The sequence below is a fragment of the Oncorhynchus gorbuscha genome, linkage group LG19, assembly GCF_021184085.1.
Source record: "Oncorhynchus gorbuscha isolate QuinsamMale2020 ecotype Even-year linkage group LG19, OgorEven_v1.0, whole genome shotgun sequence".
Classification (NCBI taxonomy): Eukaryota; Metazoa; Chordata; class Actinopteri; order Salmoniformes; family Salmonidae; genus Oncorhynchus; species Oncorhynchus gorbuscha.
In genome coordinates this window covers 33,165,950-33,183,730 of record NC_060191.1, presented here as the reverse complement: position 1 = coordinate 33,183,730, position 17,781 = coordinate 33,165,950, and the positions used below count along the sequence as shown (strand labels likewise).

The 17,781-nt window shown below is 43.6% G+C and overlaps 1 protein-coding gene across 1 annotated transcript in view; it reads right to left on the bottom strand.

Annotated features, from left to right (window-relative positions):
- The window catches only part of LOC124006128 (glutamate receptor ionotropic, kainate 4-like), a 427,028-nt gene that overhangs the window by 300,205 nt on the left and 109,042 nt on the right, over positions 1-17,781 (bottom strand). The gene's annotated exons all lie outside the window — the stretch shown is intronic.

Below are 17,781 nucleotides of genomic sequence, written 5' to 3'. Positions count from 1 at the left end.
AGAGAGAAACCAACGCCGAATTGTGAGAAACCATGTTGAGCGGTGTTCGGGCGGCCAATTGAGTGTTTGCACATACTTCTCTGTGTGTCTGTGTTTTTGCCCATTTTACAGACCTTTTAACAAAGAAAAGGGTGCAAGAGCGAAACAAGGCAGTGTTTTAGTATATGCGATACAGTGTGACTCAAGAAAAGGTAGCTTCAACTGGTAAACAATCCTTGACTTGACTTTGTCTGAAACAGTTGGACCTCTGTAGGCCACAATCAACTGCATCAGCGGTGATACTGTGAAGGATGCTGTGCTGATACTGTGTAGGATACTGTGCCCAGGCTGCAGTGTTTTCCCGATCTGAATATTAGCTCTAGCTATTAGCAGCTGACAGTATATTAGAGTAGATCATTAAAAACCAGAGCATGACTCCATCTCCCAGCGTCAACAGACTGCCATGGCATTTTGCCCGAGTCAACAGACTCCGCCATGACATTTGAAGTGGGTGCATTCGCACTCCCTCCACTGCCCTTCTCCCTCTCCGCTATTAATAACAACCATGGGGTTAAATGATTTTGCATCACGGTGGCAATCTAATTAATTGTTGACCTTTTTAACTTTGTAGCTCATCTCTTAAAATGACTAGCGGTGGTGGACCTATTTGAGCTAGACCCTAGAAAATCATGATTCATGTTCATATTTGAAAATACACAAGTACTCCTCTGCACAGGGCCATACATACTGTATAGGGCAGGATTATACAAGGCCATGGTTAATATTCAACCAGGAGCCGAGACAAGCAATCTTACACAGCCACATACGTCAGTGGAGGTTCCTCAGAGGAGGAAGGGGAGGACCATCCTCCTCAGTGAATTTCATAAAATAAACAATTGTAAAACATTTAAAAAGTAATAATTTTTAGATAAAACTATACTAAATATAATCACGTTACCAAATAACTGATTAAAACACACTATTTTGCAAAGAAAGTCTACAGTAGCCTCAACAGCACTCTGTAGTGTAGCGCCATGGTGTAGCTGGAGGACAGCTAGCTTCCATCCTCCTTTGGGTACATTGACTTCAATATAAAACGTAGGAGGCCCATGGTTCTCACCCCCTTACATGGACTTACACAGTAATCATGACAACTTCCGGAGGACGGCAAAAGGGCAATAACGTAATAATTAATCTAGTACTGAAAGCATAAAGTACAGCTAGCTAGCACTGCAGTGTATAAAATGTGGTGAGTATTTGACTCAAAGAGAGAGAAAGACAATAGTTGAACAGTTTTGGAACAAATGAATTTTTTCTTCCAAAATGAATGAGAAGCAAGAGAGAAATAGAGAGAGAGTGTGTGTCATTTTTTTCACTTTCAGTTTCATTTACATAGCAAATGCAAATGCAGATAGCAAATGCAGCTAACTAGTTTAGCCTACTGAAACACCCTGCTCAAACAGAGGGATGCTATGTTAGCTAGGTGGCTTTGACTTTCCAACACAACACTGGAACTCTTCCAAGTTAAGGTAAGCATTTGGTATTACTAACTTATTGCCACAGTGGCTCCCCCCAGTGTAACTGCTTACGGACTGTATACTAACGTTACTGCATGATTGTAGCGAGTCCCCCATCACTTGATTGTTAGCTTGTGGTGGCTAAAGTTAGCTTACGTTTGTAGTGACTGTTTCTGGATAGATGCTCTTCCTGGTACATAGACTACTTTCAGGGTGAGGAACCAATAGAACGCGTTAGTTCTATTAGCTATTAACTGACTATGACGTTACTTTAATTAATATGGTGACAACGATGTAGGCTGTGTGTAGCAGTCTGGCTTGGAAAGGTTTTTTCGCCTAATCACATACAGCTGATGTGTTGTGCATCAGCTGTAGTCCACAAGTGAAGGGAAGAGAAGGAATACAACGTGTCTGTTATGAGAGTGAACTGTTTATGCGTGATCAGGGGTATATTCATTCAGCCGATTCTGTTGAAAAACTATTCTTAAAACGGAAGCAAACGGAACAAAAAGGGGATACACATACCTGAACTTGTCCAATAGAAACTCTCCTGTGCAACTGTTGGACTAATGATTGCACCCTATGTCAGCTAGATGCAGGCAAGAGTGTGCAAGATGACTGTCTGTCACCTGAAATTTGTCTCTCGACATGTGTGCACCTACATTGTAAACTTTTATTCATAGGCTAGGTTGTAGCAATCCCATGACGGGTATAGGGAAAATGAAAGTATCACGTAGTAGCCTAAACCTAGCACTGTTACATTGAACTGGGTGAATAGAATATGAATGAGTCATCCAATATGCTGTAATAGAAATAAGGCCATGGTCATGAAAAAAAAATAGTCCTCCCTCACCTTAAACAGCACTGACTGCCACTGATGGAGATATGGATTTGGACTTGTGGTTTTACTTAATTCTCCGTACTGGCCAATCATTATAACAGCAATTCTGATCCAACCATTAATTCATACATTGTTGTGCCCCTGGCCTGAGAGAATGGAAGTTCAATATGTAGCTAGATGTAGAAGGCTAATGTTATCTAACGTTGCCCATGACTGGAAGTTAGGCTAGCGAGCAAGCATTTAGCCAGGTAGCCTAGAACAACAAAAAATAAGCGTGTAGTGTATGACAGAGTGATAGACCGTTTCGTCAACATGAAAGAGAAGAGGATGGCAGTGGGGTGAGTCAACATGTTTTTCTACTTTCATGAAGGCGCACGCACACACACACAGAAATCAGAACCATGGACAGCCACATTGTATTTAGCTTACTGTTGATTGGACTAAATTGTTCTTGGTATCTTTTAGTTGTCACTGTATTAGACTAAGCTAACTAACTATGATTTGATGATGTTGAAATGTTGTAGTTGAAATGGTGCTGGAATAGTGAAGGCAGCTCCTGTTTTCTTTGCGACTTGCAGTAACTCTCTGTGGTTCTAAATCAATAGTTGTTTAGTGGTCCGAAATTGTCGGAAACATTAACTTCCTTGACCATGCTGTAGGGCATGTAACTCTGTTACTGTACATGCAATATGCTTTATGGACCTCACCAGACAGAGGTTGCTATCCGGTTTTGTGATAAAACAAAGGTGTGGTTGAATTTATTCTGACACTGTGTCTTCTTATTATTTCGGCCTTTGGGCCTATATATCACAGTCGCAAGGCATATGAATTAACAGGTTATAGAGCAGACAACACAATTACCACAACACATAGGTTGTAATATGGGTGGGGTGGCTTCCCAGTGATTTTACCAACGCTACTGACTTACGTTATTGCCCTTTTGCCATACTATATGAAACATGTTAGCATTAGCATCAACCGCTTGGTTTAAAGGTGTGAAAATAATGTAATCATACTCAAATATGAAGAGCATACATTGTTAAATGTAGCATAGTGTGGGATTTTCACTGTATTGTACATTCCATATGTCATACATGTACTACATATGTACATGATTTATTTCTGAATCTGAATACATTTAAAAAAGCAAATTTGAGGAAAACTCTGGTAATACACTCGACCACTGCTACTCCCCCTTTCGAAATGCTTACAAGGCCCTCCCTTCGGCATATCAGATCACAACTCCATTTTGCTCCTACATTCCCATAGGCAGAAACTCATACAGGAAGTACCTGTGCTAAGGTCTATTTAACGCTGGTCTGACCAATCAGAATCCATGCTTTATATTGTTTTATGTTCCAGGATATGAAAAACAGCTTCAATCTCAAGATCCTCAGACTGTTAAATAACCACTATTCACTAGCCGGCTACCACCCGGTTACTCAACCCTGCACCTTAGAGACTGCTGCCCTATATACATAGACATGGAATCACTGGCCACTTTAATAATGTTTACATACTGCTTTACTCATCTCATATGTATATACTCTATTCTATTCTACTGTATTTTAGTCAATGCCACTCCAACATGGCTCAATCTAATATTTATATATTTCTTAATTCCATTACTTTACTTCTAGATGTGTGTATTGTTGCTTTTTTGTTAGATACTACTGCACTGTTGGAGCTAGGAACACAAGCATTTCGCTACACCGCAACAGTATCTGCTAAAAATGTGTATGTGACCAATAAAATGTGATCTGATTTGATTTCAGGCTGGGCTTCTACTAGGCTAATAAGACCTAGGTGAATTGTTGTCATGGGTGATACGATATGTCACTCTTTATTCCATTCAGCAGCTGCCATATTACAGTCAACAAGAGATCTGCTCATAAACTGACAGTCAAAATGACGTGTAAATTAATAAATACCCATAATCTTTATTCCTTAGACTCGAAGTAGAGCAATTTTGTTGCTAAATGCATCTAGATATTACGCTAAGTAGCCACATCCACTTAAACTGCCACACATGGCGCTTCCCTTCACTGTTTAGTACTTCAGTGCATTCCTACAGAGATAGAGGCAAAAATGTGAGTAATCTCAGATGAGGGGAAAACGCAAATGTCCCCCTGGCGCAAACAACTATTTTGTACCCAGTTATATTGTAGACCCTTCAAATTCAAATCTGGACCTCGAAGCCAGTTCCTCTTCTTAAAAATAAAAAAAAATCTCTCTGGACAGGGACTGATTTAGACCTCTGACACCAGGTGTATGCAATTAATTATCAGGTAGAACAGAAAACCAGCAGTACTCTGGACATCTATGGTATGATTTGAATACACCTGTTGTAGACTATCAAAGTCTGATTGCAAAACCTCTATCGCATCTGTTTATGACGTTGATGTTCAAATTTATGTTGTTTTCCTGTTGACGTTTTCTATCCAAATATTGTAAACTGACTACAAAGATTTTTTTAAAGTGCTGTTCCCTGGTTTCTACAGTATGGCTGGGGCATATCTGAGGTACAGTAAGTTAAACCAAGTACGAGCTAAGTAGACAGACCTGAGTCTGTCCAACTGAGGTCTTCTATATGGTTAGTAAAAGTTGAAGCTCTAGAAACACAAAATTGGGTATTAAAGTAAGATAAACAGAAATAGCTAGCCAAGTAATATAGGCAAGGAAATGCACAACAACCAACAGAATTCTATGTGGACATTATAAAGTTAGTGCATCTCATATTTAAGAGAACTAGAAAGTGCTGAGCTGATAAGATGCCGCTGGACTCTGGCTGCCAGACGTACCGACTCATAAAAAAGTGGCACCTCTTTGCGATGTGATATCCTTTCATTTCAGTGAGGCTGTTAGGATGGGAAACCTTATGTCGTTGCCACAGGGGAAAAGGTCTGGATGGACAGAGCCATTATAAATGCACCGTACTGCCTTATAAAATAAGACAGGGGGGACAACACTGTGACCATCTAACTGCATCATAAAGTATGGGAGGGGGGGGTCATAAATAATGTTCCACTCATTCCATTGAACATCGCTGATATGGTAGCTAGCCCAAAAGTGATTTTGTCAGGTGTCAGATTGGTGTCAAACGTGTTTGTTTTCCCACTAATTAAAACAAATGGTCAATTCATGACATGATCAACATGTTTATTCAAGCCATGCCATGGAAGACTCACATTATAAGTATTGACAGGAGGGGGGTAGCAGTGTCAAATGAAACAATCACCATGGTAGCTTTTACCTTATATGATTGAGCCCCTCGACTGTTAATGAACTGCAGAAGAGTTATGATTGAAAAGTCATGTTTCAACAGACACTGTGGATGATTGACAGTGGGTGGGTGTGTGGGGATATACAATGTAGTGTGAACACTTTCCTTCGTTGACCCAAAAATGATCCAAAAATGATCCAGGGACCGGAACATGTCACTTTGTTCTGATTTAAGTTGAACAATTCGCCAGTCCCACCATGACAAATGCTCTTTGAAATGTTTCCAAAGCAATGTTTGTGTGAATGGAAATTGAAAGAATATTTCAAAAACACTGCCTGAATGCCTTGATAGCCTGGCACACGTTCAAAAAGAGTCGAGAAATGAATTGGCAGTCGCACCATTCATCATGAAGATGGGGAGAGGTCCCTCCCTCCCTCCCTCCCTCCCTCCCTCCCTCCCTCCCTCCCTCCCTCCCTCCCTCCCCTGTCTGGGGAACAAAGTGGCCTTCGCTAAATGCACTCAGGCAGACGTCTGATAACATCTAAAGTCAATACTCTCATTATGCATTTGTGTTGTTTGTTTTTCTTCTTGACCTGCTTATAACCCAACATGACACTGAAACTACTGTTACCCAAAATAACACTTTCCAACAGACACTGGGAGACAAATTCATCTTTCAGCAGGACAATAACCTAAAACACAAGGCCAAATCTACACTGGAGTTACTTACCAAGACGACATTGAATGATCCTGATTGGCCTAGTTACAGTGTTGACTTAAATCGGCATAAATCTATGGCAAGACTTGAAAATGGCTGTCTAGCAATGACCAACAACTAACTAAACAACTTGAATATTTTTTTTAAATAATAATGTGCAAATACTGTACGACCCAGGTGTCCGAAGATCTTAGAGACTTACACATAAATACTCTCGGCTGTAATCACTGCCCAAAAAAAACATGTTTTCAATTTGTCATTATGGGGTAGTGTGTGTAGATGGAAAAATGTGGAATAAAAGTGAGGAGGCTGCAATATTATCTCTGGCCAACAGTGTATTATAGTGACACAGCTGTACTCTGACAGTAGAGTAAAGGCTCTGTTTGTAGTGTGTCTGCTAGCAAGCTAGCTTCACAGAGCCAGAGAGCCCAGGCATGACTCCTCAGTTGCTCTGTCATATACTCACCTCTACCCCCCCACCCTCCCATTTCCCTAAACGAATCAACAGCAGTAGAGTAAACAAATGCACTGCGGGGCCCAGCACGCCTAATCCACTGGCCCAGCCCTTGCTTCCCTTTCCCTACCGCTTCACTTCCATCTCATATCCTGTTAGCTCTCTGCTGACTCCCTGCTTCCTCTTATGCTGCAGCCCCAGTCCCTCTCCCCCTATCACAAATCCTCCCCCCAATCCTCTTCTCCTCTCCCCCCCAAAATGCGGAGCAGAGCAGATAGACTCTACACTGTGATTAATGCAGGTGCCACATTGTGCGGCACGGGCAATATGGAGCTGCGATAGTTTCCCCCGCAGTGGACTCTTGCTCAGACACGACCAGACTGATGGGACAGGAGGGAGGGCGACAGGGAAAGGGGGAGGGAGGGGGACATTTTTTGGCAATGCCAGTTCCGCGAGACTTACGGCCGGGATAAATCTTTGCAGGCATGTTTGTGAGGCAGGGGTGCAATAATGGGGGAGGGGGCAGCTTCGACAGCCATTGCTCAGTGAATGGGGATCAGTTTCCTTCCTCTCTTGTGTCATACTGACCTCATCACATAGGGCCATATCTTCTATGAGCTAATGGCTAGGCTACTGTACGCTCTCTGTCACTGTCTGAAGGTCAAAAGCGAGTCAGAAACCGAGATGGTTATTTCCATCAACAGGGGATAAGTGATGACGGCTTTCTGGCAAAAATTGTATTTTCTCCCATTTAAAGATATGCATCACAATTGTGATCCAAGCCGCCAATAAAAGTCTCAAAAGGAAATAGATCTTAAATAGCGGATTGATTTCTGACTATAAATAGCCAAAATTTGTTTGACGGAAGTTGAATTAAACTGTAACCCTCTCAAACAAATGCTTATGTCGAAGACAACTAATTATAAAAAGTGCAAGCCAAGTTTGAGTATTCTCAAACGAATCATTGTAGGGGTAGTCACACATCCACAGCGGGGTAGAAATGATTAATTTACAAGATAACACCACAGCCTCTGCGGTACTGCCTAATGCAATTGAGAAATATCTTTCGGAGCTCCGATAGCGAGTGATCAAAAAAAAAAAGCCCGAAAAATATGATTATAATGCTAACTGAATAACAAAGAAGATCAGACGCGTTTCACTTTTCTTCCCGAGCGATATACTTCGCGCTCAAGGACACAGCGGCCAGGTTGTCTGGCAGGGCCCACATTTAAGACGATGGATAGATCCCTTTAGAGAAGCATTACCTGGGCCCCCAGAACTATTCAGCACAAGACAATTAGATTCCCTATTTGCAGAGCCTGTTGCCAGTGCTCTGATCTGATTGTGGTGTCACCACACACCCTATTAGATTGATTCATTCAATTTGAAGATACAAGCAAAAACCTCTACAGAAGTCATAGGGAAGTGATCACTCTTGGTACGGAGTACGACGGGGGACACATACCACCAGCGGCAGATGGCAAATTGGATGTCCTCAAAGAGCACGTGCGTTTATTAGTTCACTCGGAACCCAACCTCTTTGTAATATCTTATTGCTGAAACGTAAATGGTGAATGTACAATTTCGTTTCGGTAGCTAGTGTGCTGTTAACTTTGTTATTCTCAATCATCACAAAAGACGATACAGTTGAGGTCATAGAAAGACCGCCGTATCAACGTATATTCATCTCTTATCAACTGTCCGATGTAGAGTCCAATGCGGACAAGACACATTTCAAGGTTTATTACAACAATGTTGATTTATGCCGATACGGATAAAAGATTGGAGTTGATAAATTCACACCTTTTTATAATCCAAACGAAGGGGGCTCATCGCTACTCATTAGCTACTAAAATATAAGGTGGTTGTTGTAGGCTGAGAGTTGAGAGACGAAAAGGTCTAACAGTGTGCTTCAAACGTGAAACAAAAACGATGAGCGCCAGAAAGTGCTTTATGGAAGGCTATACATCAAGCCCTGAGCAGAGACTGCCCTCAGAGCAGCCTTTTTCGGAAGGCCTGTTTCTGAAAACGGTGTGGGGCTGGAGACGCATACTAAGTGGGCCAACCGACTGGCAGGGAGGGCAGTAAATTCAGGGCCTGCAGTAAACTAATTCGTGGTGCCGTTATTCTGTGGCTGTGTGGAGGAGGAATACTACTATCTCCAGACTTCATGGCCTGTCCGGTTTGAGATATTACACCTGCTGTTGCTCACCTCCCCCAGATCCACCCCACTCAGGATCATGGCCAAGCCAGGAGGCGACCAACCCAGCTCAGATTAATGCTTCTCACCGGCCGCTGGTGAGAAATTACACTTTAAGGTGGGCCACACAAAGAAAATGAGCCATTCCGTGATCAGCTTTGCTGCTTCCAAACTCCCCTCGCTATGCTTGTTATTAAGATAAGGAATACTAAAACATGCTGAGCATTTTATGCACAATCTAAAGATTTCCAGATAATAGGCTCCCTTAATCTGTTTTAAACAGGGTCTTAGAGAGATAAGAGACAGGTTACCAGGGTAATCAACACTTTGGGTCAATAGGTTGAGATTTTAAGTTCAAGAGCTTCTGAAGCTAATTTTTTGCTCAATAAAAGCGGGGAAGCATCAAATGACTTGTCTTGGATGCTGATGTTGAGAGGCCGGATGCTGATGCTTCTTATCTGGGCGATAGAGATTTTGCCTTCGTCAATCTAAGCCTTTTCTCTCTGAGGTAAATCCTCTACCATGGCTGAAACATGGCTGCATTTCAATAAGCAAGTTTACCTGCAGTGTTCCTAGGCCATCATTGAAAATAAGAATTAGTTCTTAACTGACTTGCCTAGTTAAATAAAGGTAAAATAAATAAATAAATAAAAAATCTAGACAAAGCTCTCCATATACTCTGATTTACAATTCTATATTACGTGCCCCAATCAAAGATTAAAAGGGTTTAGCAATTTTTACATATCAAAAAAACATTCGACTGGGGTTGAAAAAAACACTCCCAGAAATTGTGAACTACCCATTGATGGATTTACAGAAAGTGCTCATGCACATCTAGAGTACTGGGCTCGTTGTGTTTTCAACAATTGAGGTTGTCTTGTTCTGCAAGCACAGCAGATGACAATGGAGATAAGATCTCAAGGCACTTGATTATCCTTTTTTTCATGGCTCAGCATCCATCATTCGTCAATAGCATGTGCTTATTTTGGGAAGTGTCACTGGGTGTAAAATGGCTTTCCCCCGAGAGGAGAGTACTATAGCCAAGGGGACAGCCAGGCAGATCGAGTAAGGGTGACCTTTTTCACACCCCACTACTGCCTTCCCATCAACACCAGCTCCTCTCAAGCAGCCTGTGAAAACGGCATTTTGGAAAAGGCCTTGGCACAGCACACCAGAATGGCAGATGTACAGAGACATGGGAATAGTCTAGATATAGCTCCTATTAGAGATTTAGCCCCCCCCCCCCCACCATGAAGACATTGGAATGTTCCTGCTATCTGATGCTGTTGAACTTGGAAGTAATACTCAGACCCCCTTATATTACGCGGCCCATATCTCCATCCGACTCTGCATGAGAAGATAAACGAAGCGCCGTTTCGGGTATAACCCGGATATTTTAATTAGCTGCTCTTAAATTCAGCCTGACCCGGTTTCAACTTTGATTAGTTGGCAGTAGCAGTGATAAGGAGCTGTCACTCTTTCGGGGCCCATACACAGGGTTATTCAGAGCAAATTGTCTTCACCCATTCCACAGCTCCACAATACACTGTCTGCCATTGGGAGAAATGTTCATGACTCGGTACAGGCTTAAAGGTACAATGGAGAAAGGAAAGCTGGGTAAAATGTCACAGTGTTAACCTATACAAAACCTTGCTCTGTTAATCCTGAGGCTCTGACTGGTAGCTAGGCTACAGCCCAGATAGCAGACGACTGTGGGCCAGATCTGGTCACATTACCTGGTATCGGTGGGCTGGATTTGGGCCATAATAATTTTGCTATCTGGGAACTGCTTGCTCACTTAAATGTTCCACAGAAAAAGACAAAGCATAGATATGGGCGCAAAACCCCCCTTGCCCTCCTCTCCTTCACACCCTCCACAGCCCGCATCTCATCAGACTGCAATAATAGAAATACAGAACAAAGTGGTTCTATCAATCAGGCAAGAGGACATTGGCTTTTTACTGATGTTCCCCCCCCCTCCATCCTACATGGTGTTTACCAAGCTCTAGCAAAGCCACCCTTCACCACACTCCACTGGAACCAGATGCTACTGTAGCCTGGGCCCGACAGGCCTCTTCCCTCCACTCTACTCTGACTAGATCAGTAAGAATGGCATGGTCTCATTCTGCCCCTCCATTTGTCACTCTCCGTCTTTGTCTTTCTTCATCCCTCCCTCCCTCCCTCCCTTCATCCCTCCCTCCCTCCCTCCCATCCCTCCCTCCCAACCCCATCCCTCCCTCCCTCCCTCCCTCCCAACCCCATCCCCCTCCCTCCCTCCCTCCCTCCCAACCCCATCCCTCCCTCCCTCCCTCCCATCCCTCCCTCATCCCTCCCTCCCTCCCAATCCCCCCTCCCTCCCTCCCTCCCTCCCTCCCAACCCCATCCCTCCCTCCCTCCCAACCCCATCCCTCCCTCCCTCCCTCCCCCTCCCCCTTCATCCCTCCCTCCCTCCCTCCCCCTCCCTCCCAACCCCATCCCTCCCTCCCTCCCTCCCTCCCTCCCAACCCCATCCCTCCCTCCCTCCCTCCCTCCCAACCCCATCCCATCCCTCCCTCCCTCCCTCCCTCCCAACCCCATCCCATCCCATCCCTCCCTCCCTCCCTCCCTCCCTCCCTTCCCATCCCTCCCTCCCTCCTCCCTCCCTCCCATCCCCCCCTCCCTCCCTCCCTCCCTCCCTCCCTCCCAACCCCATCCCTCCCTCCATCCCTCCCTCCCTCCCATCCCTCCCAACCCCATCCCTCCCTCCCTCCCTTCCCTCCCTCCCTCCCTCCCTCCCAACCCTCCCTCCCTCCCTCCCCCCATCCCATCCCTCCCTCCCTCCCTCCCTCCCTCCCTCCCAACCCCATCCCTTCCCTTCTCTCTTTACGCATCTCGAGATGGTTCATTTCGTCTCTCTCCCTTCTCTCCCTTCTCTCTCACTCTCAAAGCAAACGTAAACACAAGTTGCTGGAAGACTCATTTACAGCAACAAGCACATCTACAGAGATGCAGCACATGGCCCCGGGTCAACATGCGGCCGAGGCAATTGTAAAATATGAATACACAATAGTACACCTTTTGTACTTACAGCCTTATTGAAATAGAAGGCAGTGCAGTGCACCTGCAGTGCAGGTTCATAAATATTAAAATGGCAACCGTATAGAAGAGCAAAGTTGTGGACTCTAGTCACATGACTTGGATTTGAGTCACAAATATTATGACTTGAGACTCGACTTGATATAAAATAACTTGTGACCTGACTTGGGCAAGGAGCCTCTGGACTCGACTTGTGACTTGAAATGAGCTGGCCAGGATTCGTAACGTTTTGTCACTCACTGTGTGACACAGAGTCTCTGTGGATTCCTCTCCACACAGCTGGAGACAGTAGCCGCAGAATCCCTCTTGCACACTCGATTGGACCAGCAAACTATCACTGAACACAGGTGGGTTAAATGTTTGCTGTTGCTTTTCACATGGGTAAATGTATAACGTGGCAAATCCAGTGGAGGCTGTTGAGGGGAGGACGGCTCAGGATAATGTCTGGAAGGGAGTAAATTGAATGGAAACTATGCGTTTGCTGTATTTGATACCGTTCCATTCCAGCCATTCCCACGAGCCTATCCTCCCCAATTAAGATGCCACCAACCTCCTGTGGGCAAATTTATATTCCCCCCATCTACTCCTAGAATAACTGCTAGTGTTTCATCAATTCATCCTGTACAGTTTATTGCAACACTTAGACATTTCTGTTTCATGTTTGATACGCTACATTTTAATTGACCATTTCTTACCATCTGAGTGGGCATGATGTTTATTGTGCACATGAACGTTCGCATGAGTTATGAGGTAGAAGTTCTGTTTATTTAATTTGAATCATTTGTATAATACTTCCGGGTTAGGTCGGAGTTCCATGTGTCTGTTGTCACGTTCAGAGTAACTGCGAACTGGTAAATCTCAGACTTCTGACTTCAGTGCTTTCAACCACAACTTGGAACTCGAGCTCCGTCTGGGGGAAATAATCTTTTGAACGGTCATCCAAGTTGGAAACTCGGGCATCTTTCTAGAGCTCCGACCTGAAGAACACTGATGTCATTATTCAAAGGTTATTTTCTTGTTGTTTTTTTCTGAAACGCACCGCGTCCAATGCTTCTGTCATTCTGGATGTGCACGCGGCTTACTCACCCACCACGCTTTGGAGTTGAATAAGAGATAATGATTGTTCCACGTATGAATGGTGATAAAACACCCTCAGGCTAATAATCATTAAGTATGGTTGAGACAAATGTATCAATGTAAAAATGGATGTAGGAATTGCTTTTTATATTGTAGAACCATTTTATTGGTTGTAATTGCCAATTGGGTAATTGTATGGTCCTGGGAGGGGTCAAGTGCTGATATGTACCCGTTTGAGCTCCTGTTAGAGAGATTTGATTTGGTTTCTCAAGGGAGGGCTGTGCAGTCTTGCCCTCTACCTGTGTCCGTTCAGCTAGAACAGGTTAAGCCTGATACAGAGTGGCCTGTTGCCAGTCCTTACATTGAAGCGGATCTGGCACCGCTCAGATTTGACTAGTTCGTTCCGGCACCTATTTGCCCGGATCCGGTACCTCTCACAGCATGATTTATTCATTGTTTCACTGTTCGCAACTGTGTAAACATTCTAATAAACACAATCAGTGTTAAATCAAGTTGCCACCTCGTTATTTCTCCCACCCGCCAGAAAGACCATCACGTAAAAGCACGGTGATCCTTCTGTGTAAATCATCCTATCTTGCTACACTGATTTACGACCTGTTCTCTTATTTGCACATAGAGGTTATGAGGAGGGCCGGTGGGGTTAGTAACTGATCTTGACACAGGTCTTGGTAGTGGTGGTCGGCTAGTGAAGAGGTTCCAAAGTAAACACGTCACGTAGCCTAGTCGTCTGCTTGCTGAATTTTAAACTGTGGGAAAGCCAGATTTAAAAAAAAAATGGATAAGAAAAGGCAATCGAGTTTGATTACCTTTATCAAGTCCAAAAATCACCACCGCCCTACTAGCGAGTCAGACTCTTTCCAGCGGGCACCTACACTAGCTTATAGGGTTACTAGCGAGTCAAGACTCGGTGAATAACCCCTGGCTTGTCATGCAGAATTCAATGCTGGGCTGTACAACATGCAAAAAGGTAAGGAGTTTGGTTCTAGAAACGACTGGAGGGATTAAACTAGCAAAAGAGTGGGCGGAATGTACATGAACAGTTCTGCCTCAGACGTCAAAAACACCAACAAAGAGCCCTCAGAAAGAAATGTTTTTTTTTTAACAGGCCAGAACCAAGGCACATTTGGTGGCAGCAAGCATTGTACACAAGGATAAAGAGGACACCCAGATTATAGCTAACACTCAAAATACAAAAAAAATAGACACTACAGCCAGAGTCTTCCCGAACAGCCTTGGAAGGAGGCTTAACCTCACAGCCACAGGCGCGCTTATAGCTTTGAGCAAGAAATTGACTGTCAGGAGTTAAATGGACTTGACACAGGAAGAGTCATTCTGGGAGATTTTGAAAACTAGGGTAGGTTTTTTTCCCCTTTACAAACGTGTTCCTGTACTGTGAAGTTGAACCTGAATGTGCTTTATATTATCAAATAGGCAGGAGGCCTATATATTCTCATATGTGTGTTCTGCTGTAGTCTACAATGATTTATTTTATTTGAAGTTCTATTCTGAAATGGTGATATTTGTTCTACTGCTATATTGATTATAGCCCACAGCTAAGTGTGTGTGTATATGCATATGGTGGGTGTTCTGCAATGACATCTAAAAATGTTGCTGTACATTGACGTCTCGAAAGTTAGGCAATAAGAAATTCTGGCTTGTGAAAGCCTCACAGCTGTACTCAAGTATGTGGGCATCCTTTGAATTAATCAGCATATTACACATTGCAGAGGGCATACTCTTGTGAATTACATGGGGTATATAGGAGTACACATTGCAGAGGGCATACTCTTGTGAATTACATGGGGTATATAGGAGTACACATTGCAGACGGCATACTCTTGTGAATTACATGGAGTATATAGGAGTACACATTGCAGAGGGCATACTCTTGTGAATTACATGGTGTATATATGAGAGACAGCAACAGCACAACAGTAACACAGGTCATATATTTGAAGTGGTTTTCTAATGAGTTACTCAAGGTCAACATCTCTTGAATTCGCAAAAGTTGATGAGTTTCAGTGCGTACACGTACGCTCATCGCATACCAATCACCTTGATTCTGAATTCCCCTATACAGTACTTGTCTGTACTGTGTATTTAATGTACAACACAGGCAGAACTTGGATAGCTGGGAGTCATGTCTCAAACTGGTCCTACTCTCCTAATTTCATTTTCCGCTAGACTTGTCAGAGTGTGAGAGGACAGGAACACTTTAAATTCCACTGATGAAGCCAAACAGCCAGGCATCTTAACAATTGGGTCCACAAATATTGAGACAGCTATTTAAACAGCACTGATCAAACATAAGTGAATAAAACTGAATTTCAATGGGCAATAGGACGATCGCCTGGAAGGACAACAGAAACCTCAGCACAACCACGAATAAGCACAAGCTGAGCATCTGTCTGAAAATATGATCTTTGCCTGATAAGAAAACTGACAGTGAAATTTAGGGAAATGGCATGATGGGTGGAAGCGAATCGGTGACACGCACTCAGTCCGCATGACTCTCTCTCCCGTGCCTTTTGCCACTCGCTCTCTTGATGAAGTGAGAGAACTTGCACTCTGTGACCAAAAAAAGGGTGAAAACGGTTTATAGCAGCAGTAAAAGCTACTGATTACACAGCCTTACCCACAAGTCAATGACCTTATGCATTAATCCAAGCCTTGACAGGGGCACAACTGGAATGATGACCATGTAGCCATTCTGGGAGGACACCACACACACACACACACACACACACACACACACACACACATGCACACACATGCACACACACATACACGTCCGCTGTTTCTCATTCAAATGGTATTCTGAGATAATACGTTTCTCTCTAACAACACTCACAGTGCTCTCTCTGGCCAGCCCAGACATCCCCTCCAGTGATTCCTGTGTCATTGATGCCCGTCTCACAAAATAATCTGTTACATAGCAGCAGACAAAAATCAGTGTGGCTTATCTCCAACTCTCAGGTGCATGGATAAAGGCAGGAGACCCCAGCGGCAGACTGGACCTGATGAGTTCAGTGAACACACACTGCAGGATAGGCTGGAGAGATTCAACTCCACCAGGCTCTGTTTGCTGCACGGCTCACACAGGAAAAAGTTTGAGGATGGAGCACCACAATGCTGTTACTGGAGCATCGCTGAGAGCGGTTAAAATGATTTTGTATTTGATTTTATTGAACCTATATTTAACTAGGCAAGTCATGGTAAACAAAGTTGAATGGTAAACAGTATGAAGTATGGCCATTTTTAATGAAGATGATAAACACGCTTGAGTAAAAATAAATTCACTCTGGTGATTTAGGATCCGATATAAAAGCAGAGGTTTATGTACAGTGGAGGGATATTTTTGCAGGATCTGCAGCAGAGTGATATACGTGCACGTCATGCAAGAATGCATACAGTATGCTATGAAATTGAAAAATATCTGGGCCAAAGTCGGCTAAGTCAAATTCAGTTCCCAGTGGATTTCACAGGGCCAGTACTTCAGAGCGATGCCATGCTTTCTGAGCAGACTGTGTATTCTTACATTTGTATTCAGACCATACCAATGCAGTCTGTTGGGAGGACTGGGGCTACTTAAAAAAATATATGAAAAGGCTGTCATGCAGTGCATTAATTTGTATTGAAATTTCATCCACAAATACAGTAAACAGTTTGTTCCACGCTCACTTGCCATATTTTCTTCAAGGCAAGTGAGCGTGTGTGTACGTCTGTGTGCACATCTGCATCTGTGTGTATGAGGAAAAAGTACATAACACAATGCATGCTGGGTGAAAAGTTCACAGGTGAGGAAGGCAGCTCTGAAATACTTAACCCCTTTCACTGTGATTGACTCCACATAAACATTGTTTGCCATCTGGAAGATACAGTATCTGCAGGTTTGGGGAAATTCAGATCCTCTTTGTGTCAATCTAAGCTTCCTTTGAATGTGGTTGTTTTTCCCTGGCCCAGAACAGCAGGTGGATAATGGAGACAGCCTCTGTATGATCTGCCGGCTGCATCATATTATTGCATCATATTATTTTCCCGTGAATAAAAATTGCCTTTGTATAAAATCCTGATCTCCTGCTACACTCAGCACCATATGTGATTTTGAACAAAGTCCCTTTCTCAACAAATAAAACTGTAACTGAGGCAATTTTGGTTCTGTTTCTTCAGACTCATAAGGGCTTTTCACACTACTGAGCCAATCCAAGCCAAGCTGTACAGAGCTGGTGACATTTAAATGTTTACATTTTACCAGACACTCTTATCCAGAGCAACATACAGTAGCAATCCAGGTTACGTGACTTGCTCAAGGGCATATTGACATATTTTTCACCTTGTCAGCTCGGGGAATGGAACCACCGAACTTTCAGTTACTGGCCCAAACGCTCTTAACCGCTAGGCTACCTGCTGCCCTCATTGGCTGGAATCATGCTGAAAAGAAGAATGTGCAAATAAGATATGCGAGGCAGCACAGTTTGGTTTAGCTCTGCACAATAGTGTGAAAAGGGTAATGGCTTGTTTTGGCGTTATACTACAGCAACAAACACATGCAGGAAGATTCCGACAGAAGAAAACAAAGTGGAAAAGTCAAGAGGGAGAATATCTCTGTCACGGCCGTCGAATGAATAGGACCAAACAATCCACAATAACAGTGCCGCTTAAGCGCTTATGTGCCA